At 46.5% G+C, this 21,867-nt stretch overlaps 6 non-coding genes and 3 pseudogenes across 6 annotated transcripts; all 9 read right to left on the reverse strand.

Annotated features, from left to right (window-relative positions):
- Positions 1 to 986: 986 nt before the first annotated feature.
- Positions 987 to 1,105, reverse strand: LOC147104040 (5S ribosomal RNA). Its single transcript, XR_015072777.1, has one exon. It is a non-coding gene; the product is annotated as a 5S ribosomal RNA (ribosomal RNA).
- A 2,429-nt stretch (positions 1,106 to 3,534) lies between these two features.
- Positions 3,535 to 3,653, reverse strand: LOC147104041 (5S ribosomal RNA). The gene has a single exon (XR_015072875.1). It is a non-coding gene; the product is annotated as a 5S ribosomal RNA (ribosomal RNA).
- A 2,435-nt stretch (positions 3,654 to 6,088) lies between these two features.
- LOC147104042 (5S ribosomal RNA) lies at positions 6,089 to 6,207 on the reverse strand. Its single transcript, XR_015072444.1, has one exon. It is a non-coding gene; the product is annotated as a 5S ribosomal RNA (ribosomal RNA).
- Positions 6,208 to 8,634: 2,427 nt separating this feature from the next.
- On the reverse strand, positions 8,635 to 8,753 carry LOC147104043 (5S ribosomal RNA; annotated as a pseudogene).
- Positions 8,754 to 11,164: 2,411 nt separating this feature from the next.
- On the reverse strand, positions 11,165 to 11,283 carry LOC147104044 (5S ribosomal RNA; annotated as a pseudogene).
- A 2,427-nt stretch (positions 11,284 to 13,710) lies between these two features.
- Positions 13,711 to 13,819, reverse strand: LOC147104045 (5S ribosomal RNA; annotated as a pseudogene).
- Positions 13,820 to 16,240: 2,421 nt separating this feature from the next.
- On the reverse strand, positions 16,241 to 16,359 carry LOC147104046 (5S ribosomal RNA). The gene has a single exon (XR_015072707.1). It is a non-coding gene; the product is annotated as a 5S ribosomal RNA (ribosomal RNA).
- Positions 16,360 to 18,774: 2,415 nt separating this feature from the next.
- On the reverse strand, positions 18,775 to 18,893 carry LOC147104047 (5S ribosomal RNA). The gene has a single exon (XR_015072838.1). It is a non-coding gene; the product is annotated as a 5S ribosomal RNA (ribosomal RNA).
- Positions 18,894 to 21,310: 2,417 nt separating this feature from the next.
- Positions 21,311 to 21,429, reverse strand: LOC147104048 (5S ribosomal RNA). Its single transcript, XR_015072708.1, has one exon. It is a non-coding gene; the product is annotated as a 5S ribosomal RNA (ribosomal RNA).
- Between the last annotated feature and the right edge of the window lie 438 nt (positions 21,430 to 21,867).

Consider the following 21,867-nt stretch of genomic DNA (forward strand, 5'->3'; position numbering starts at 1 on the left):
TTTGGAACACAGGAGGCTGAGGCGAGACCTAATTGAGGTGTGTAAAATTATGAGGGGCCGAGATAGAGTGGATAGGAAGGACCTATTTCCCTTAGCAGAAGGGTCAATAATAGATTTCAAGTAATTGGTAGGAGGTTTACAGGGAATTTGAGGAGACATTTTTTCACCCAGTGAATGGTGGGGGTCTGGAATGCACTGCCTGAAAGGGTGGTAGAGGCAGAAACCCTCATCACGTTTAAAAAGTACTTGGATATGCACTTGAACTGCCGTAACCTACAAGGCTACGGACCAAGTGCTGTAAAGTGGGATTTGGGTGGATTGCTCTTTGTCGGCTGGCACGGACAAGATGGGCCGAATGGCCTCCTTCTGTGCTGTAAATTTCTATGATTCTGCCTGATCATGTGACATCTGCCCACACGACTTCTACAAATGTTATTACATTGTAGCCAGGATTGTTTAGTTTCCAATTCCGCCCATTTTGAAGCCAGGTCTCCGTTATAGCTACTATTGCATAACCCCATGTGGCAACTTGCGCCTGCAACTCGTCAATCTTATTTGTAACGCTCCTCGCATTAACACACATGCATTTCAACAGCATGCTAGTTGGCTTTGCTTTTTTCCTGAATTTAACTGCTGCTCTTTCTACATTCTTCTTTGTTCTGTTGCTGTTTGTCCCTCCGAGTTTTCTATGCACCTTGTCTCTCCTCTCTGCTGCTGTGTCCTGGTGGCCCTCCGCCAGTGTGTGTATTTTGGCTATCTTATTTTCTTCTTCTGCTTATTTCGGCCCTGTGTCTGGAGCCCCTTGCATTTGTGTAGCAGCAGGAGAATGTGCAGCGAAGAAATGGTCAAAGGAAAGCGAGAGAGAGAGAGAGAGAGAGAGAGAGAGAGAGAGAGAGAGAGAGAGCAGCAAAAAGGATGTTGATTGATTAAGAGCAGTGTGTGCGCGTGTGTGTGCAAAACGTTGAGCAGCCTGTGGCGGCAGCAAAAGCCTACTGCACCTGGTATTCCCAGGCGGTCTCCCATCCAAGTACTAACCAGGCCTGACTGTGCTTAGCTTCCGAGATCAGACGAGATCGGGCGCATTCAGACTAGTATGGCCGTAGGCATATGCGAGCTGGCTTTCTCTTTACTTAAAGCTGTCGCCCATTTTTTTCTCTTCTACGCATTCATACAAGTATTCAACACTCAATTTACATTTACAAATTTTACTCCTCCCGCAACCCCCCACCCCCCCTCCACCTCTTCTTGCTGCTCTGCCTCCCACACAAACAAACTACAAGCCCAACCCTTCATTGCCTTCTATTCAAATATTACATCAAATAAACATGCTCAAACACCAAGTCTTAAGGGCTGTAGCATCTTTCAAACTGGACAAATACCCAGGCCCGCATCAAATCTATCCCACACTCTTAAGGGAAGTAAGACACCAAATAGCACAGGCTCTCACCATCATTTTACAATCCTCTCTGGCTACAGGTGTGGTGCCCGACCACTGGAGGACTGCTAACGTGCTACCGTTCTTTCAAAAGGGAGAGAGGGATAGACCGCATAATTACAGGCCAGTCAGCCTAACCTCGGTGGTGGGAAAATTATTGGAAAAAGTTCTGAGGGACAGGAGAAATCTTCATTTAGAAAGACACGGATTAATCAGGGACAGTCAGCATGGATTTCTTAACGGAAGGTCGTGTCTGACTAACGCAATTCAATTTTTCGAGGAGGTAACAAGGAGGGTCGATGAGGGTAGTGCCTTTGATGTAGTCTATATGGATTTTAGCAAGGCTTTTGATAAGGTCCCGCATGCCAGATTGGTCACGAAAGTAAAAGCCCATGGGATCCAAGGCAAAGTGGCAAGTTGGATCCAAAATTGGCTCAGAGGCAGGAAACAAAGGGTAATGGTCGAAGGGTGTTTTTGTGACCGGAAGGCTGTTTCCAGTGGGGTTCCGCAGGGCTCACAGAATCACAGAAACCCCACAGTGCAGATAGAGGCCATTTCGGCCCATCGAGCCTGCACCGACTCAGTACTGGGCCCTTTGCTTTTTCTGGTATATATCAATGATTTGGATTTGAATGTAGGAAGTATGATTAAGAAGTTTGCAGATGATACAAAAATTGGCCGTGTGGTTAATAATGAAACAGAATGCTGTAGACTGCAGGAAGATATCAATGGACTCGTCTAGTGGGCAGAACAGTGGCAAATGGAATTCAGTTGGAATACACAATAAATGGTAGGACACTGAGAAATGCAGAGGATCAGCGGGACCTTGGAGTGCATGTCCACAGATCCCTGAAGGTAGCAGGACAGGTAGATAAAGTGGTTAAGCAGGCATACGGGATACTTGCCTTTATTAGCCGAGGCGTAGAATATAAGAGCGGGGAGGTTATGCTTCAACTGTATAAAACACTAGTTAGGCCGCAGCTAGAGTGCCGCGTGCAGTTCTGGTCACCACATTACAAGAAGGATGCGATTGCACTAGAGAAGGTGCAGAGGAGATTTCCGAGGATGTTGCCTGGGCTGGGGAATTTTAGTTATGAGGAAAGATTGGATAGGCTGGGGTTGTTTTCTTTGGAACACAGGAGGCTGAGGCGAGACCTAATTGAGGTGTGTAAAATTATGAGGGGCCGAGATAGAGTGGATAGGAAGGACCTATTTCCCTTAGCAGAAGGGTCAATAATAGATTTCAAGTAATTGGTAGGAGGTTTACAGGGAATTTGAGGAGACATTTTTTCACCCAGTGAATGGTGGGGGTCTGGAATGCACTGCCTGAAAGGGTGGTAGAGGCAGAAACCCTCATCACGTTTAAAAAGTACTTGGATATGCACTTGAACTGCCGTAACCTACAAGGCTACGGACCAAGTGCTGTAAAGTGGGATTTGGGTGGATTGCTCTTTGTCGGCTGGCACGGACAAGATGGGCCGAATGGCCTCCTTCTGTGCTGTAAATTTCTATGATTCTGCCTGATCATGTGACATCTGCCCACACGACTTCTACAAATGTTATTACATTGTAGCCAGGATTGTTTAGTTTCCAATTCCGCCCATTTTGAAGCCAGGTCTCCGTTATGGCTACTATTGCATAACCCCATGTGGCAACTTGCGCCTGCAACTCGTCAATCTTATTTGTAACACTCCTCGCATTAACACACATGCATTTCAACAGCATGCTAGTTGGCTTTGCTTTTTTCCTGAATTTAACTGCTGCTCTTTCTACATTCTTCTTTGTTCTGTTGCTGTTTGTCCCTCCGAGTTTTCTATGCACCTTGTCTCTCCTCTCTGCTGCTGTGTCCTGGTGGCCCTCCGCCAGTGTGTGTATTTTGGCTATCTTATTTTCTTCTTCTGCTTATTTCGGCCCTGTGTCTGGAGCCCCTTGCATTTGTGTAGCAGCAGGAGAATGTGCAGCGAAGAAATGGTCAAAGGAAAGCGCGAGAGAGAGAGAGAGAGAGAGAGAGAGAGAGCAGCAAAAAGGATGTTGATTGATTAAGAGCAGTGTGTGCGCGTGTGTGTGCAAAACGTTGAGCAGCCTGTGGCGGCAGCAAAAGCCTACTGCACCTGGTATTCCCAGGCGGTCTCCCATCCAAGTACTAACCAGTCCTGACTCTGCTTAGCTTCCGAGATCAGACGAGATCGGGCGCATTCAGACTAGTATGGCCGTAGGCATATGCGAGCTGGCTTTCTCTTTACTTAAAGCTGTCGCCCATTTTTTTCTCTTCTACGCATTCATACAAGTATTCAACACTCAATTTACATTTACAAATTTTACTCCTCCCGCAACCCCCCAACCCCCCTCCACCTCTTCTTGCTGCTCTGCCTCCCACACAAACAAACTACAAGCCCAACCCTTCATTGCCTTCTATTCAAATATTACATCAAATAAACATGCTCAAACACCAAGTCTTAAGGGCTGTAGCATCTTTCAAACTGGACAAATACCCAGGCCCGCATCAAATCTATCCCACACTCTTAAGGGAAGTAAGACACCAAATAGCACAGGCTCTCACCATCATTTTACAATCCTCTCTGGCTACAGGTGTGGTGCCCGACCACTGGAGGACTGCTAACGTGCTACCGTTCTTTCAAAAGGGAGAGAGGGATAGACCGCATAATTACAGGCCAGTCAGCCTAACCTCGGTGGTGGGAAAATTATTGGAAAAAGTTCTGAGGGACAGGAGAAATCTTCATTTAGAAAGACACGGATTAATCAGGGACAGTCAGCATGGATTTCTTAACGGAAGGTCGTGTCTGACTAACGCAATTCAATTTTTCGAGGAGGTAACAAGGAGGGTCGATGAGGGTAGTGCCTTTGATGTAGTCTATATGGATTTTAGCAAGGCTTTTGATAAGGTCCCGCATGCCAGATTGGTCACGAAAGTAAAAGCCCATGGGATCCAAGGCAAAGTGGCAAGTTGGATCCAAAATTGGCTCAGAGGCAGGAAACAAAGGGTAATGGTCGAAGGGTGTTTTTGTGACCGGAAGGCTGTTTCCAGTGGGGTTCCGCAGGGCTCACAGAATCACAGAAACCCCACAGTGCAGATAGAGGCCATTTCGGCCCATCGAGCCTGCACCGACTCAGTACTGGGCCCTTTGCTTTTTCTGGTATATATCAATGATTTGGATTTGAATGTAGGAAGTATGATTAAGAAGTTTGCAGATGATACAAAAATTGGCCGTGTGGTTAATAATGAAACAGAATGCTGTAGACTGCAGGAAGATATCAATGGACTCGTCTAGTGGGCAGAACAGTGGCAAATGGAATTCAGTTGGAATACACAATAAATGGTAGGACACTGAGAAATGCAGAGGATCAGCGGGACCTTGGAGTGCATGTCCACAGATCCCTGAAGGTAGCAGGACAGGTAGATAAAGTGGTTAAGCAGGCATACGGGATACTTGCCTTTATTAGCCGAGGCGTAGAATATAAGAGCGGGGAGGTTATGCTTCAACTGTATAAAACACTAGTTAGGCCGCAGCTAGAGTGCCGCGTGCAGTTCTGGTCACCACATTACAAGAAGGATGCGATTGCACTAGAGAAGGTGCAGAGGAGATTTCCGAGGATGTTGCCTGGGCTGGGGAATTTTAGTTATGAGGAAAGATTGGATAGGCTGGGGTTGTTTTCTTTGGAACACAGGAGGCTGAGGCGAGACCTAATTGAGGTGTGTAAAATTATGAGGGGCCGAGATAGAGTGGATAGGAAGGACCTATTTCCCTTAGCAGAAGGGTCAATAATAGATTTCAAGTAATTGGTAGGAGGTTTACAGGGAATTTGAGGAGACATTTTTTCACCCAGTGAATGGTGGGGGTCTGGAATGCACTGCCTGAAAGGGTGGTAGAGGCAGAAACCCTCATCACGTTTAAAAAGTACTTGGATATGCACTTGAACTGCCGTAACCTACAAGGCTACGGACCAAGTGCTGTAAAGTGGGATTTGGGTGGATTGCTCTTTGTCGGCTGGCACGGACAAGATGGGCCGAATGGCCTCCTTCTGTGCTGTAAATTTCTATGATTCTGCCTGATCATGTGACATCTGCCCACACGACTTCTACAAATGTTATTACATTGTAGCCAGGATTGTTTAGTTTCCAATTCCGCCCATTTTGAAGCCAGGTCTCCGTTATGGCTACTATTGCATAACCCCATGTGGCAACTTGCGCCTGCAACTCGTCAATCTTATTTGTAACACTCCTCGCATTAACACACATGCATTTCAACAGCATGCTAGTTGGCTTTGCTTTTTTCCTGAATTTAACTGCTGCTCTTTCTACATTCTTCTTTGTTCTGTTGCTGTTTGTCCCTCCGAGTTTTCTATGCACCTTGTCTCTCCTCTCTGCTGCTGTGTCCTGGTGGCCCTCCGCCAGTGTGTGTATTTTGGCTATCTTATTTTCTTCTTCTGCTTATTTCGGCCCTGTGTCTGGAGCCCCTTGCATTTGTGTAGCAGCAGGAGAATGTGCAGCGAAGAAATGGTCAAAGGAAAGCGAGAGAGAGAGAGAGAGAGAGAGAGAGAGAGAGAGAGAGCAGCAAAAAGGATGTTGATTGATTAAGAGCAGTGTGTGCGCGTGTGTGTGCAAAACGTTGAGCAGCCTGTGGCGGCAGCAAAAGCCTACTGCACCTGGTATTCCCAGGCGGTCTCCCATCCAAGTACTAACCAGGCCTGACTCTGCTTAGCTTCCGAGATCAGACGAGATCGGGCGCATTCAGACTAGTATGGCCGTAGGCATATGCTGGCTGGCTTTCTCTTTACTTAAAGCTGTCGCCCATTTTTTTCTCTTCTACGCATTCATACAAGTATTCAACACTCAATTTACATTTACAAATTTTACTCCTCCCGCAACCCCCCACCCCCCCTCCACCTCTTCTTGCTGCTCTGCCTCCCACACAAACAAACTACAAGCCCAACCCTTCATTGCCTTCTATTCAAATATTACATCAAATAAACATGCTCAAACACCAAGTCTTAAGGGCTGTAGCATCTTTCAAACTGGACAAATACCCAGGCCCGCATCAAATCTATCCCACACTCTTAAGGGAAGTAAGACACCAAATAGCACAGGCTCTCACCATCATTTTACAATCCTCTCTGGCTACAGGTGTGGTGCCCGACCACTGGAGGACTGCTAACGTGCTACCGTTCTTTCAAAAGGGAGAGAGGGATAGACCGCATAATTACAGGCCAGTCAGCCTAACCTCGGTGGTGGGAAAATTATTGGAAAAAGTTCTGAGGGACAGGAGAAATCTTCATTTAGAAAGACACGGATTAATCAGGGACAGTCAGCATGGATTTCTTAACGGAAGGTCGTGTCTGACTAACGCAATTCAATTTTTCGAGGAGGTAACAAGGAGGGTCGATGAGGGTAGTGCCTTTGATGTAGTCTATATGGATTTTAGCAAGGCTTTTGATAAGGTCCCGCATGCCAGATTGGTCACGAAAGTAAAAGCCCATGGGATCCAAGGCAAAGTGGCAAGTTGGATCCAAAATTGGCTCAGAGGCAGGAAACAAAGGGTAATGGTCGAAGGGTGTTTTTGTGACCGGAAGGCTGTTTCCAGTGGGGTTCCGCAGGGCTCACAGAATCACAGAAACCCCACAGTGCAGATAGAGGCCATTTCGGCCCATCGAGCCTGCACCGACTCAGTACTGGGCCCTTTGCTTTTTCTGGTATATATCAATGATTTGGATTTGAATGTAGGAAGTATGATTAAGAAGTTTGCAGATGATACAAAAATTGGCCGTGTGGTTAATAATGAAACAGAATGCTGTAGACTGCAGGAAGATATCAATGGACTCGTCTAGTGGGCAGAACAGTGGCAAATGGAATTCAGTTGGAATACACAATAAATGGTAGGACACTGAGAAATGCAGAGGATCAGCGGGACCTTGGAGTGCATGTCCACAGATCCCTGAAGGTAGCAGGACAGGTAGATAAAGTGGTTAAGCAGGCATACGGGATACTTGCCTTTATTAGCCGAGGCGTAGAATATAAGAGCGGGGAGGTTATGCTTCAACTGTATAAAACACTAGTTAGGCCGCAGCTAGAGTGCCGCGTGCAGTTCTGGTCACCACATTACAAGAAGGATGCGATTGCACTAGAGAAGGTGCAGAGGAGATTTCCGAGGATGTTGCCTGGGCTGGGGAATTTTAGTTATGAGGAAAGATTGGATAGGCTGGGGTTGTTTTCTTTGGAACACAGGAGGCTGAGGCGAGACCTAATTGAGGTGTGTAAAATTATGAGGGGCCGAGATAGAGTGGATAGGAAGGACCTATTTCCCTTAGCAGAAGGGTCAATAATAGATTTCAAGTAATTGGTAGGAGGTTTACAGGGAATTTGAGGAGACATTTTTTCACCCAGTGAATGGTGGGGGTCTGGAATGCACTGCCTGAAAGGGTGGTAGAGGCAGAAACCCTCATCACGTTTAAAAAGTACTTGGATATGCACTTGAACTGCCGTAACCTACAAGGCTACGGACCAAGTGCTGTAAAGTGGGATTTGGGTGGGTTGCTCTTTGTCGGCTGGCACGGACAAGATGGGCCGAATGGCCTCCTTCTGTGCTGTAAATTTCTATGATTCTGCCTGATCATGTGACATCTGCCCACACGACTTCTACAAATGTTATTACATTGTAGCCAGGATTGTTTAGTTTCCAATTCCGCCCATTTTGAAGCCAGGTCTCCGTTATGGCTACTATTGCATAACCCCATGTGGCAACTTGCGCCTGCAACTCGTCAATCTTATTTGTAACACTCCTCGCATTAAAACACATGCATTTCAACAGCATGCTAGTTGGCTTTGCTTTTTTCCTGAATTTAACTGCTGCTCTTTCTACATTCTTCTTTGTTCTGTTGCTGTTTGTCCCTCCGAGTTTTCTATGCACCTTGTCTCTCCTCTCTGCTGCTGTGTCCTGGTGGCCCTCCGCCAGTGTGTGTATTTTGGCTATCTTATTTTCTTCTTCTGCTTATTTCGGCCCTGTGTCTGGAGCCCCTTGCATTTGTGTAGCAGCAGGAGAATGTGCAGCGAAGAAATGGTCAAAGGAAAGCGAGAGAGAGAGACAGAGAGAGAGAGAGAGAGCAGCAAAAAGGATGTTGATTGATTAAGAGCAGTGTGTGCGCGTGTGTGTGCAAAACGTTGAGCAGCCTGTGGCGGCAGCAAAAGCCTACTGCACCTGGTATTCCCAGGCAGTCTCCCATCCAAGTACTAACCAGGCCTGACTCTGCTTAGCTTCTGAGATCAGACGAGATCGGGCGCATTCAGACTAGTATGGCCGTAGGCATATGCTGCCTGGCTTTCTCTTTACTTAAAGCTGTCGCCCATTTTTTTCTCTTCTACGCATTCATACAAGTATTCAACACTCAATTTACATTTACAAATTTTACTCCTCCCGCAACCCCCCACCCCCCCTCCACCTCTTCTTGCTGCTCTGCCTCCCACACAAACAAACTACAAGCCCAACCCTTCATTGCCTTCTATTCAAATATTACATCAAATAAACATGCTCAAACACCAAGTCTTAAGGGCTGTAGCATCTTTCAAACTGGACAAATACCCAGGCCCGCATCAAATCTATCCCACACTCTTAAGAGAAGTAAGACACCAAATAGCACAGGCTCTCACCATCATTTTACAATCCTCTCTGGCTACAGGTGTGGTGCCCGACCACTGGAGGACTGCTAACGTGCTACCGTTCTTTCAAAAGGGAGAGAGGGATAGACCGCATAATTACAGGCCAGTCAGCCTAACCTCGGTGGTGGGAAAATTATTGGAAAAAGTTCTGAGGGACAGGAGAAATCTTCATTTAGAAAGGCACGGATTAATCAGGGACAGTCAGCATGGATTTCTTAACGGAAGGTCGTGTCTGACTAACGCAATTCAATTTTTCGAGGAGGTAACAAGGAGGGTCGATGAGGGTAGTGCCTTTGATGTAGTCTATATGGATTTTAGCAAGGCTTTTGATAAGGTCCCGCATGCCAGATTGGTCACGAAAGTAAAAGCCCATGGGATCCAAGGCAAAGTGGCAAGTTGGATCCAAAATTGGCTCAGAGGCAGGAAACAAAGGGTAATGGTCGAAGGGTGTTTTTGTGACCGGAAGGCTGTTTCCAGTGGGGTTCCGCAGGGCTCACAGAATCACAGAAACCCCACAGTGCAGATAGAGGCCATTTCGGCCCATCGAGCCTGCACCGACTCAGTACTGGGCCCTTTGCTTTTTCTGGTATATATCAATGATTTGGATTTGAATGTAGGAAGTATGATTAAGAAGTTTGCAGATGATACAAAAATTGGCCGTGTGGTTAATAATGAAACAGAATGCTGTAGACTGCAGGAAGATATCAATGGACTCGTCTAGTGGGCAGAACAGTGGCAAATGGAATTCAGTTGGAATACACAATAAATGGTAGGACACTGAGAAATGCAGAGGATCAGCGGGACCTTGGAGTGCATGTCCACAGATCCCTGAAGGTAGCAGGACAGGTAGATAAAGTGGTTAAGCAGGCATACGGGATACTTGCCTTTATTAGCCGAGGCGTAGAATATAAGAGCGGGGAGGTTATGCTTCAACTGTATAAAACACTAGTTAGGCCGCAGCTAGAGTGCCGCGTGCAGTTCTGGTCACCACATTACAAGAAGGATGCGATTGCACTAGAGAAGGTGCAGAGGAGATTTCCGAGGATGTTGCCTGGGCTGGGGAATTTTAGTTATGAGGAAAGATTGGATAGGCTGGGGTTGTTTTCTTTGGAACACAGGAGGCTGAGGCGAGACCTAATTGAGGTGTGTAAAATTATGAGGGGCCGAGATAGAGTGGATAGGAAGGACCTATTTCCCTTAGCAGAAGGGTCAATAATAGATTTCAAGTAATTGGTAGGAGGTTTACAGGGAATTTGAGGAGACATTTTTTCACCCAGTGAATGGTGGGGGTCTGGAATGCACTGCCTGAAAGGGTGGTAGAGGCAGAAACCCTCATCACGTTTAAAAAGTACTTGGATATGCACTTGAACTGCCGTAACCTACAAGGCTACGGACCAAGTGCTGTAAAGTGGGATTTGGGTGGATTGCTCTTTGTCGGCTGGCACGGACAAGATGAGCCGAATGGCCTCCTTCTGTGCTGTAAATTTCTATGATTCTGCCTGATCATGTGACATCTGCCCACACGACTTCTACAAATGTTATTACATTGTAGCCAGGATTGTTTAGTTTCCAATTCCGCCCATTTTGAAGCCAGGTCTCCGTTATAGCTACTATTGCATAACCCCATGTGGCAACTTGCGCCTGCAACTCGTCAATCTTATTTGTAACACTCCTCGCATTAACACACATGCATTTCAACAGCATGCTAGTTGGCTTTGCTTTTTTCCTGAATTTAACTGCTGCTCTTTCTACATTCTTCTTTGTTCTGTTGCTGTTTGTCCCTCCGAGTTTTCTATGCACCTTGTCTCTCCTCTCTGCTGCTGTGTCCTGGTGGCCCTCCGCCAGTGTGTGTATTTTGGCTATCTTATTTTCTTCTTCTGCTTATTTCGGCCCTGTGTCTGGAGCCCCTTGCATTTGTGTAGCAGCAGGAGAATGTGCAGCGAAGAAATGGTCAAAGGAAAGCGAGAGAGAGAGAGAGAGAGAGAGAGCAGCAAAAAGGATGTTGATTGATTAAGAGCAGTGTGTGCGCAAAACGTTGAGCAGCCTGTGGCGGCAGCAAAAGCCTACTGCACCTGGTGTTCCCAGGCAGTCTCCCATCCAAGTACTAACCAGGCCTGACTCTGCTTAGTTTCCGAGATCAGACGAGATCGGGCGTATTCAGACTAGTATGGCCGTAGGCATATGCTAGCTGGCTTTCTCTTTACTTAAAGCTGTCGCCCATTTTTTTCTCTTCTACGCATTCATACAAGTATTCAACACTCAATTTACATTTACAAATTTTACTCCTCCCGCAACCCCCCACCCCCCCTCCACCTCTTCTTGCTGCTCTGCCTCCCACACAAACAAACTACAAGCCCAACCCTTCATTGCCTTCTATTCAAATATTACATCAAATAAACATGCTCAAACACCAAGTCTTAAGGGCTGTAGCATCTTTCAAACTGGACAAATACCCAGGCCCGCATCAAATCTATCCCACACTCTTAAGAGAAGTAAGACACCAAATAGCACAGGCTCTCACCATCATTTTACAATCCTCTCTGGCTACAGGTGTGGTGCCCGACCACTGGAGGACTGCTAACGTGCTACCGTTCTTTCAAAAGGGAGAGAGGGATAGACCGCATAATTACAGGCCAGTCAGCCTAACCTCGGTGGTGGGAAAATTATTGGAAAAAGTTCTGAGGGACAGGAGAAATCTTCATTTAGAAAGACACGGATTAATCAGGGACAGTCAGCATGGATTTCTTAACGGAAGGTCGTGTCTGACTAACGCAATTCAATTTTTCGAGGAGGTAACAAGGAGGGTCGATGAGGGTAGTGCCTTTGATGTAGTCTATATGGATTTTAGCAAGGCTTTTGATAAGGTCCCGCATGCCAGATTGGTCACGAAAGTAAAAGCCCATGGGATCCAAGGCAAAGTGGCAAGTTGGATCCAAAATTGGCTCAGAGGCAGGAAACAAAGGGTAATGGTCGAAGGGTGTTTTTGTGACCGGAAGGCTGTTTCCAGTGGGGTTCCGCAGGGCTCACAGAATCACAGAAACCCCACAGTGCAGATAGAGGCCATTTCGGCCCATCGAGCCTGCACCGACTCAGTACTGGGCCCTTTGCTTTTTCTGGTATATATCAATGATTTGGATTTGAATGTAGGAAGTATGATTAAGAAGTTTGCAGATGATACAAAAATTGGCCGTGTGGTTAATAATGAAACAGAATGCTGTAGACTGCAGGAAGATATCAATGGACTCGTCTAGTGGGCAGAACAGTGGCAAATGGAATTCAGTTGGAATACACAATAAATGGTAGGACACTGAGAAATGCAGAGGATCAGCGGGACCTTGGAGTGCATGTCCACAGATCCCTGAAGGTAGCAGGACAGGTAGATAAAGTGGTTAAGCAGGCATACGGGATACTTGCCTTTATTAGCCGAGGCGTAGAATATAAGAGCGGGGAGGTTATGCTTCAACTGTATAAAACACTAGTTAGGCCGCAGCTAGAGTGCCGCGTGCAGTTCTGGTCACCACATTACAAGAAGGATGCGATTGCACTAGAGAAGGTGCAGAGGAGATTTCCGAGGATGTTGCCTGGGCTGGGGAATTTTAGTTATGAGGAAAGATTGGATAGGCTGGGGTTGTTTTCTTTGGAACACAGGAGGCTGAGGCGAGACCTAATTGAGGTGTGTAAAATTATGAGGGGCCGAGATAGAGTGGATAGGAAGGACCTATTTCCCTTAGCAGAAGGGTCAATAATAGATTTCAAGTAATTGGTAGGAGGTTTACAGGGAATTTGAGGAGACATTTTTTCACCCAGTGAATGCTGGGGGTCTGGAATGCACTGCCTGAAAGGGTGGTAGAGGCAGAAACCCTCATCACGTTTAAAAAGTACTTGGATATGCACTTGAACTGCCGTAACCTACAAGGCTACGGACCAAGTGCTGTAAAGTGGGATTTGGGTGGATTGCTCTTTGTCGGCTGGCACGGACAAGATGGGCCGAATGGCCTCCTTCTGTGCTGTAAATTTCTATGATTCTGCCTGATCATGTGACATCTGCCCACACGACTTCTACAAATGTTATTACATTGTAGCCAGGATTGTTTAGTTTCCAATTCCGCCCATTTTGAAGCCAGGTCTCCGTTATGGCTACTATTGCATAACCCCATGTGGCAACTTGCGCCTGCAACTCGTCAATCTTATTTGTAACACTCCTCGCATTAACACACATGCATTTCAACAGCATGCTAGTTGGCTTTGCTTTTTTCCTGAATTTAACTGCTGCTCTTTCGACATTCTTCTTTGTTCTGTTGCTGTTTGTCCCTCCGAGTTTTCTATGCACCTTGTCTCTCCTCTCTGATGCTGTGTCCTGGTGGCCCTCCGCCAGTGTGTGTATTTTGGCTATCTTATTTTCTTCTTCTGCTTATTTCGGCCCTGTGTCTGGAGCCCCTTGCATTTGTGTAGCAGCAGGAGAATGTGCAGCGAAGAAATGGTCAAAGGAAAGCGAGAGAGAGAGACAGAGAGAGAGAGAGAGAGCAGCAAAAAGGATGTTGATTGATTAAGAGCAGTGTGTGCGCGTGTGTGTGCAAAACGTTGAGCAGCCTGTGGCGGCAGCAAAAGCCTACTGCACCCGGTATTCCCAGGCAGTCTCCCATCCAAGTACTAACCAGGCCTGACTCTGCTTAGTTTCCGAGATCAGGCGTATTCAGACTAGTATGGCCGTAGGCATATGCTAGCTGGCTTTCTCTTTACTTAAAGCTGTCGCCCATTTTTTTCTCTTCTACGCATTCATACAAGTATTCAACACTCAATTTACATTTACAAATTTTACTCCTCCCGCAACCCCCCACCCCCCCTCCACCTCTTCTTGCTGCTCTGCCTCCCACACAAACAAACTACAAGCCCAACCCTTCATTGCCTTCTATTCAAATATTACATCAAATAAACATGCTCAAACACCAAGTCTTAAGGGCTGTAGCATCTTTCAAACTGGACAAATACCCAGGCCCGCATCAAATCTATCCCACACTCTTAAGGGAAGTAAGACACCAAATAGCACAGGCTCTCACCATCATTTTACAATCCTCTCTGGCTACAGGTGTGGTGCCCGACCACTGGAGGACTGCTAACGTGCTACCGTTCTTTCAAAAGGGAGAGAGGGATAGACCGCATAATTACAGGCCAGTCAGCCTAACCTCGGTGGTGGGAAAATTATTGGAAAAAGTTCTGAGGGACAGGAGAAATCTTCATTTAGAAAGACACGGATTAATCAGGGACAGTCAGCATGGATTTCTTAACGGAAGGTCGTGTCTGACTAACGCAATTCAATTTTTCGAGGAGGTAACAAGGAGGGTCGATGAGGGTAGTGCCTTTGATGTAGTCTATATGGATTTTAGCAAGGCTTTTGATAAGGTCCCGCATGCCAGATTGGTCACGAAAGTAAAAGCCCATGGGATCCAAGGCAAAGTGGCAAGTTGGATCCAAAATTGGCTCAGAGGCAGGAAACAAAGGGTAATGGTCGAAGGGTGTTTTTGTGACCGGAAGGCTGTTTCCAGTGGGGTTCCGCAGGGCTCACAGAATCACAGAAACCCCACAGTGCAGATAGAGGCCATTTCGGCCCATCGAGCCTGCACCGACTCAGTACTGGGCCCTTTGCTTTTTCTGGTATATATCAATGATTTGGATTTGAATGTAGGAAGTATGATTAAGAAGTTTGCAGATGATACAAAAATTGGCCGTGTGGTTAATAATGAAACAGAATGCTGTAGACTGCAGGAAGATATCAATGGACTCGTCTAGTGGGCAGAACAGTGGCAAATGGAATTCAGTTGGAATACACAATAAATGGTAGGACACTGAGAAATGCAGAGGATCAGCGGGACCTTGGAGTGCATGTCCACAGATCCCTGAAGGTAGCAGGACAGGTAGATAAAGTGGTTAAGCAGGCATACGGGATACTTGCCTTTATTAGCCGAGGCGTAGAATATAAGAGCGGGGAGGTTATGCTTCAACTGTATAAAACACTAGTTAGGCCGCAGCTAGAGTGCCGCGTGCAGTTCTGGTCACCACATTACAAGAAGGATGCGATTGCACTAGAGAAGGTGCAGAGGAGATTTCCGAGGATGTTGCCTGGGCTGGGGAATTTTAGTTATGAGGAAAGATTGGATAGGCTGGGGTTGTTTTCTTTGGAACACAGGAGGCTGAGGCGAGACCTAATTGAGGTGTGTAAAATTATGAGGGGCCGAGATAGAGTGGATAGGAAGGACCTATTTCCCTTAGCAGAAGGGTCAATAATAGATTTCAAGTAATTGGTAGGAGGTTTACAGGGAATTTGAGGAGACATTTTTTCACCCAGTGAATGGTGGGGGTCTGGAATGCACTGCCTGAAAGGGTGGTAGAGGCAGAAACCCTCATCACGTTTAAAAAGTACTTGGATATGCACTTGAACTGCCGTAACCTACAAGGCTACGGACCAAGTGCTGTAAAGTGGGATTTGGGTGGATTGCTCTTTGTCGGCTGGCACGGACAAGATGGGCCGAATGGCCTCCTTCTGTGCTGTAAATTTCTATGATTCTGCCTGATCATGTGACATCTGCCCACACGACTTCTACAAATGTTATTACATTGTAGCCAGGATTGTTTAGTTTCCAATTCCGCCCATTTTGAAGCCAGGTCTCCGTTATGGCTACTATTGCATAACCCCATGTGGCAACTTGCGCCTGCAACTCGTCAATCTCATTTGTAACGCTCCTCGCATTAACACACATGCATTTCAACAGCATGCTAGTTGGCTTTGCTTTTTTCCTGAATTTAACTGCTGCTCTTTCTACATTCTTCTTTGTTCTGTTGCTGTTTGTCCCTCCGAGTTTTCTATGCACCTTGTCTCTCCTCTCTGCTGCTGTGTCCTGGTGGCCCTCCGCCAGTGTGTGTATTTTGGCTATCTTATTTTCTTCTTCTGCTTATTTTGGCCCTGTGTCTGGAGCCCCTTGCATTTGTGTAGCAGCAGGAGAATGTGCAGCGAAGAAATGGTCAAAGGAAAGCGAGAGAGAGAGAGAGAGAGAGAGAGCAGCAAAAAGGATGTTGATTGATTAAGAGCAGTGTGTGCGCGTGTGTGTGCAAAACGTTGAGCAGCCTGTGGCGGCAGCAAAAGCCTACTGCACCTGGTATTCCCAGGCAGTCTCCCATCCAAGTACTAACCAGGCCTGACTCTGCTTAGCTTCCGAGATCAGACGAGATCGGGCGCATTCAGACTAGTATGGCCGTAGGCATATGCTAGCTGGCTTTCTCTTTACTTAAAGCTGTCGCCCATTTTTTTCTCTTCTACGCATTCATACAAGTATTCAACACTCAATTTACATTTACAAATTTTACTCCTCCCGCAACCCCCCACCCCCCCTCCACCTCTTCTTGCTGCTCTGCCTCCCACACAAACAAACTACAAGCCCAACCCTTCATTGCCTTCTATTCAAATATTACATCAAATAAACATGCTCAAACACCAAGTCTTAAGGGCTGTAGCATCTTTCAAACTGGACAAATACCCAGGCCCGCATCAAATCTATCCCACACTCTTAAGAGAAGTAAGACACCAAATAGCACAGGCTCTCACCATCATTTTACAATCCTCTCTGGCTACAGGTGTGGTGCCCGACCACTGGAGGACTGCTAACGTGCTACCGTTCTTTCAAAAGGGAGAGAGGGATAGACCGCATAATTACAGGCCAGTCAGCCTAACCTCGGTGGTGGGAAAATTATTGGAAAAAGTTCTGAGGGACAGGAGAAATCTTCATTTAGAAAGACACGGATTAATCAGGGACAGTCAGCATGGATTTCTTAACGGAAGGTCGTGTCTGACTAACGCAATTCAATTTTTCGAGGAGGTAACAAGGAGGGTCGATGAGGGTAGTGCCTTTGATGTAGTCTATATGGATTTTAGCAAGGCTTTTGATAAGGTCCCGCATGCCAGATTGGTCACGAAAGTAAAAGCCCATGGGATCCAAGGCAAAGTGGCAAGTTGGATCCAAAATTGGCTCAGAGGCAGGAAACAAAGGGTAATGGTCGAAGGGTGTTTTTGTGACCGGAAGGCTGTTTCCAGTGGGGTTCCGCAGGGCTCACAGAATCACAGAAACCCCACAGTGCAGATAGAGGCCATTTCGGCCCATCGAGCCTGCACCGACTCAGTACTGGGCCCTTTGCTTTTTCTGGTATATATCAATGATTTGGATTTGAATGTAGGAAGTATGATTAAGAAGTTTGCAGATGATACAAAAATTGGCCGTGTGGTTAATAATGAAACAGAATGCTGTAGACTGCAGGAAGATATCAATGGACTCGTCTAGTGGGCAGAACAGTGGCAAATGGAATTCAGTTGGAATACACAATAAATGGTAGGACACTGAGAAATGCAGAGGATCAGCGGGACCTTGGAGTGCATGTCCACAGATCCCTGAAGGTAGCAGGACAGGTAGATAAAGTGGTTAAGCAGGCATACGGGATACTTGCCTTTATTAGCCGAGGCGTAGAATATAAGAGCGGGGAGGTTATGCTTCAACTGTATAAAACACTAGTTAGGCCGCAGCTAGAGTGCCGCGTGCAGTTCTGGTCACCACATTACAAGAAGGATGCGATTGCACTAGAGAAGGTGCAGAGGAGATTTCCGAGGATGTTGCCTGGGCTGGGGAATTTTAGTTATGAGGAAAGATTGGATAGGCTGGGGTTGTTTTCTTTGGAACACAGGAGGCTGAGGCGAGACCTAATTGAGGTGTGTAAAATTATGAGGGGCCGAGATAGAGTGGATAGGAAGGACCTATTTCCCTTAGCAGAAGGGTCAATAATAGATTTCAAGTAATTGGTAGGAGGTTTACAGGGAATTTGAGGAGACATTTTTTCACCCAGTGAATGGTGGGGGTCTGGAATGCACTGCCTGAAAGGGTGGTAGAGGCAGAAACCCTCATCACGTTTAAAAAGTACTTGGATATGCACTTGAACTGCCGTAACCTACAAGGCTACGGACCAAGTGCTGTAAAGTGGGATTTGGGTGGATTGCTCTTTGTCGGCTGGCACGGACAAGATGGGCCGAATGGCCTCCTTCTGTGCTGTAAATTTCTATGATTCTGCCTGATCATGTGACATCTGCCCACACGACTTCTACAAATGTTATTACATTGTAGCCAGGATTGTTTAGTTTCCAATTCCGCCCATTTTGAAGCCAGGTCTCCGTTATGGCTACTATTGCATAACCCCATGTGGCAACTTGCGCCTGCAACTCGTCAATCTTATTTGTAACGCTCCTCGCATTAACACACATGCATTTCAACAGCATGCTAGTTGGCTTTGCTTTTTTCCTGAATTTAACTGCTGCTCTTTCTACATTCTTCTTTGTTCTGTTGCTGTTTGTCCCTCCGAGTTTTCTATGCACCTTGTCTCTCCTCTCTGCTGCTGTGTCCTGGTGGCCCTCCGCCAGTGTGTGTATTTTGGCTATCTTATTTTCTTCTTCTGCTTATTTCGGCCCTGTGTCTGGAGCCCCTTGCATTTGTGTAGCAGCAGGAGAATGTGCAGCGAAGAAATGGTCAAAGGAAAGCGAGAGAGAGAGAGAGAGAGCAGCAAAAAGGATGTTGATTGATTAAGAGCAGTGTGTGCGCGTGTGTGTGCAAAACGTTGAGCAGCCTGTGGCGGCAGCAAAAGCCTACTGCACCCGGTATTCCCAGGCGGTCTCCCATCCAAATACTAACCAGGCCTGACTCTGCTTAGCTTCCGAGATCAGACGAGATCGGGCGTATTCAGACTAGTATGGCTGTAGGCATATGCTGGCTGGCTTTCTCTTTACTTAAAGCTGTCGCCCATTTTTTTCTCTTCTACGCATTCATACAAGTATTCAACACTCAATTTACATTTACAAATTTTACTCCTCCCGCAACCCCCCACCCCCCCTCCACCTCTTCTTGCTGCTCTGCCTCCCACACAAACAAACTACAAGCCCAACCCTTCATTGCCTTCTATTCAAATATTACATCAAATAAACATGCTCAAACACCAAGTCTTAAGGGCTGTAGCATCTTTCAAACTGGACAAATACCCAGGCCCGCATCAAATCTATCCCACACTCTTAAGAGAAGTAAGACACCAAATAGCACAGGCTCTCACCATCATTTTACAATCCTCTCTGGCTACAGGTGTGGTGCCCGACCACTGGAGGACTGCTAACGTGCTACCGTTCTTTCAAAAGGGAGAGAGGGATAGACCGCATAATTACAGGCCAGTCAGCCTAACCTCGGTGGTGGGAAAATTATTGGAAAAAGTTCTGAGGGACAGGAGAAATCTTCATTTAGAAAGACACGGATTAATCAGGGACAGTCAGCATGGATTTCTTAACGGAAGGTCGTGTCTGACTAACGCAATTCAATTTTTCGAGGAGGTAACAAGGAGGGTCGATGAGGGTAGTGCCTTTGATGTAGTCTATATGGATTTTAGCAAGGCTTTTGATAAGGTCCCGCATGCCAGATTGGTCACGAAAGTAAAAGCCCATGGGATCCAAGGCAAAGTGGCAAGTTGGATCCAAAATTGGCTCAGAGGCAGGAAACAAAGGGTAATGGTCGAAGGGTGTTTTTGTGACCGGAAGGCTGTTTCCAGTGGGGTTCCGCAGGGCTCACAGAATCACAGAAACCCCACAGTGCAGATAGAGGCCATTTCGGCCCATCGAGCCTGCACCGACTCAGTACTGGGCCCTTTGCTTTTTCTGGTATATATCAATGATTTGGATTTGAATGTAGGAAGTATGATTAAGAAGTTTGCAGATGATACAAAAATTGGCCGTGTGGTTAATAATGAAACAGAATGCTGTAGACTGCAGGAAGATATCAATGGACTCGTCTAGTGGGCAGAACAGTGGCAAATGGAATTCAGTTGGAATACACAATAAATGGTAGGACACTGAGAAATGCAGAGGATCAGCGGGACCTTGGAGTGCATGTCCACAGATCCCTGAAGGTAGCAGGACAGGTAGATAAAGTGGTTAAGCAGGCATACGGGATACTTGCCTTTATTAGCCGAGGCGTAGAATATAAGAGCGGGGAGGTTATGCTTCAACTGTATAAAACACTAGTTAGGCCGCAGCTAGAGTGCCGCGTGCAGTTCTGGTCACCACATTACAAGAAGGATGCGATTGCACTAGAGAAGGTGCAGAGGAGATTTCCGAGGATGTTGCCTGGGCTGGGGAATTTTAGTTATGAGGAAAGATTGGATAGGCTGGGGTTGTTTTCTTTGGAACACAGGAGGCTGAGGCGAGACCTAATTGAGGTGTGTAAAATTATGAGGGGCCGAGATAGAGTGGATAGGAAGGACCTATTTCCCTTAGCAGAAGGGTCAATAATAGATTTCAAGTAATTGGTAGGAGGTTTACAGGGAATTTGAGGAGACATTTTTTCACCCAGTGAATGGTGGGGGTCTGGAATGCACTGCCTGAAAGGGTGGTAGAGGCAGAAACCCTCATCACGTTTAAAAAGTACTTGGATATGCACTTGAACTGCCGTAACCTACAAGGCTACGGACCAAGTGCTGTAAAGTGGGATTTGGGTGGATTGCTCTTTGTCGGCTGGCACGGACAAGATGGGCCGAATGGCCTCCTTCTGTGCTGTAAATTTCTATGATTCTGCCTGATCATGTGACATCTGCCCACACGACTTCTACAAATGTTATTACATTGTAGCCAGGATTGTTTAGTTTCCAATTCCACCCATTTTGAAGCCAGGTCTCCGTTATGGCTACTATTGCATAACCCCATGTGGCAACTTGCGCCTGCAACTCGTCAATCTTATTTGTAACACTCCTCGCATTAACACACATGCATTTCAACAGCATGCTAGTTGGCTTTGCTTTTTTCCTGAATTTAACTGCTGCTCTTTCTACATTCTTCTTTGTTCTGTTGCTGTTTGTCCCTCCGAGTTTTCTATGCACCTTGTCTCTCCTCTCTGCTGCTGTGTCCTGGTGGCCCTCCGCCAGTGTGTGTATTTTGGCTATCTTATTTTCTTCTTCTGCTTATTTCGGCCCTGTGTCTGGAGCCCCTTGCATTTGTGTAGCAGCAGGAGAATGTGCAGCGAAGAAATGGTCAAAGGAAAGCGAGAGAGAGAGAGAGAGAGAGAGAGAGAGCAGCAAAAAGGATGTTGATTGATTAAGAGCAGTGTGTGCGCGCAAAACGTTGAGCAGCCTGTGGCGGCAGCAAAAGCCTACTGCACCTGGTATTCCCAGGCAGTCTCCCATCCAAGTACTAACCAGGCCTGACTCTGCTTAGCTTCCGAGATCAGACGAGATCGGGCGCATTCAGACTAGTATGGCCGTAGGCATATGCTAGCTGGCTTTCTCTTTACTTAAAGCTGTCGCCCATTTTTTTCTCTTCTACGCATTCATACAAGTATTCAACACTCAATTTACATTTACAAATTTTACTCCTCCCGCAACCCCCCACCCCCCCTCCACCTCTTCTTGCTGCTCTGCCTCCCACACAAACAAACTACAAGCCCAACCCTTCATTGCCTTCTATTCAAATATTACATCAAATAAACATGCTCAAACACCAAGTCTTAAGGGCTGTAGCATCTTTCAAACTGGACAAATACCCAGGCCCGCATCAAATCTATCCCACACTCTTAAGAGAAGTAAGACACCAAATAGCACAGGCTCTCACCATCATTTTACAATCCTCTCTGGCTACAGGTGTGGTGCCCGACCACTGGAGGACTGCTAACGTGCTACCGTTCTTTCAAAAGGGAGAGAGGGATAG

This window comes from Somniosus microcephalus, chromosome 19, assembly GCF_052327205.1.
Source record: "Somniosus microcephalus isolate GS21.2 chromosome 19, FLI_Smic_1.0, whole genome shotgun sequence".
Taxonomy (NCBI): Eukaryota; Metazoa; Chordata; class Chondrichthyes; order Squaliformes; family Somniosidae; genus Somniosus; species Somniosus microcephalus.